The following is a 1,908-nucleotide window of genomic DNA, read 5'->3' as shown; positions in this document are numbered from 1 at the left end:
TCTTTCTCATCCTCCTCCGTTGTTGTCTTCTTTTACCAAAGGCAATAAATAATAATATTTTTGCAAATAGAGGGTGCTAGTTATATTTTCAACTTCACACATTAGGACAGAAACTGAGCAACAGCAATATTTTTTTCAATATTCAGAAATGAGTTAGCTGGTCTTTCAGAAACTTTTGAAAGCATTGAGAAACTCAGAAATGCAGAATGAGGGCTACAAATCTATGATCTGTTTACTTACTTGTCTCCCCTTCTGAACAACATTCTCCATGAGAAGTGAACCTTGTCTGCACAATTTCTTGTTGTATTCCCAGGAGCTACCATGGTATGTCCCACGGGAAGCACCCAGTAACCACTTGAGGAATGAATCATGACTAGCTCTCCTCTTCCTGTGAGAGGAACTTTGCTGTGAATTGAGGGGTAAGTCATTGCTGCCTCTGCTTCTTCTGCTACCATCTCTTCTTCACCAATTAAATTTGTTGTCATCACTGAAGGCAGGAGTTCTTAAAATGAGAAGGTCCTAGAACCCACTGAAAAAGTATGTAACACATACATCAGCACACTTTCAGAAATATTATCCTTGGGAGTTAGTGGGAATATTTCCGAATCTTTCTTTAAAATAGAGTTCTGAACTCACGCTCTTTCTAACTCTCCTAATTTAACTTTTGAATAGGGTGTCATTCAGGGAAGAATACCCTAAGTGTCAAGTTTAAGACCCCTTGTTCTTTTATTTCAAATGCTTTGAATAACTTCTTTTTTTCCCCCTCGTTCCATTGCATCCAAGAATAATTTTTAAAGATTTTTGGCTTAACCAATAAAAATCAATATCTTTTTGTGTTGGTGAAGTTACCAATTGTGGGCCTCTTTGCTTGTGTGACTGTACACACCGTGGTTCAAGTCCTCATTTCCTTTGAAAATCTGCCATGATGCTTGTGATGAAAACACAAAAAACCATGTGAAATAAAAAGTCTTCTTCAGTCTTAAGGAAAGGAAACTACAGTGTGTGAGGCTTCCAGATTTTTAAATGTGTGCTTACTTCTCTTTGAAAGCAAATTTGCAGATAAGGCAGTAAACTTTTATAATGGGACTTAAAATTTTGCTCTGCAAGGGGATACTGGAGTCCATCCATTCCACCCCATGGTATTCCTTGGCTAAAATCATGCTACTGTTGTCCCCTCCTCCTCCCATGGCTGGTAGCAGAGCTATGATATGATAGGCTCACACGGTTGACCTGTAGTAACTGCTCCATTATTTTTATTTATAGAAATGAGCAAGTTTGGTTTTAGCCCATTTTTTTTTGTACCATTCAATTCCTGAGGGGCTTCCTACTCACCTGGTTGAGATAATACATCGCCGAGCTAATGATTACCTTAGTATAGCATCTCCAAAGTGCTTATTCTGTGGATTGTTAGTTAGTATTCTCTGAGAGGAAACAGCTGATGGTTCAATGAATTTTGAAAATGCTACACTGAACAGATGGGTCTGATTATTTCCTGCAAGACTTCTCAGAGCCTTTAATATACTGATGTGCATTGATCGTGTGTCTCAGGAGTGGTGTCAAGTACCGACATCGTAGTTTCAGAGCTTACTTGACATGGAACATTTTGCATCTTTCCATGGTCCCAGCATCTGAGGATGCCTGGGGCCTCAGTTATGAGCCTTCCAAAGGCATTTGCATTTTTTAATAAGGGTTTCAAATGCTATTTGTTGAACTCCTTATTTCTCAACCTTAGGATGTAAGATCTTAAGGGCAGGAAGAAACATCCTTCATCTCTGAGTCACCAGCCCGGTACCATGGTCATTTCCAAGGACAAATAGCACAAGACCCATCTGTGTTTGCTAAATGAGTAAACAAAACAGACCACAAGCCCCGTAAGACTTACTTTTGGACGTAGAATTTGAGCCATCA

The sequence above is a fragment of the Myotis yumanensis genome, unplaced genomic scaffold (assembly GCF_028538775.1).
Source record: "Myotis yumanensis isolate MYYU_CA2020_CCGP unplaced genomic scaffold, mMyoYum1.0.hap1 SCAF_15, whole genome shotgun sequence".
Classification (NCBI taxonomy): Eukaryota; Metazoa; Chordata; class Mammalia; order Chiroptera; family Vespertilionidae; genus Myotis; species Myotis yumanensis.
This window is presented reverse-complemented; position numbering follows the sequence as displayed.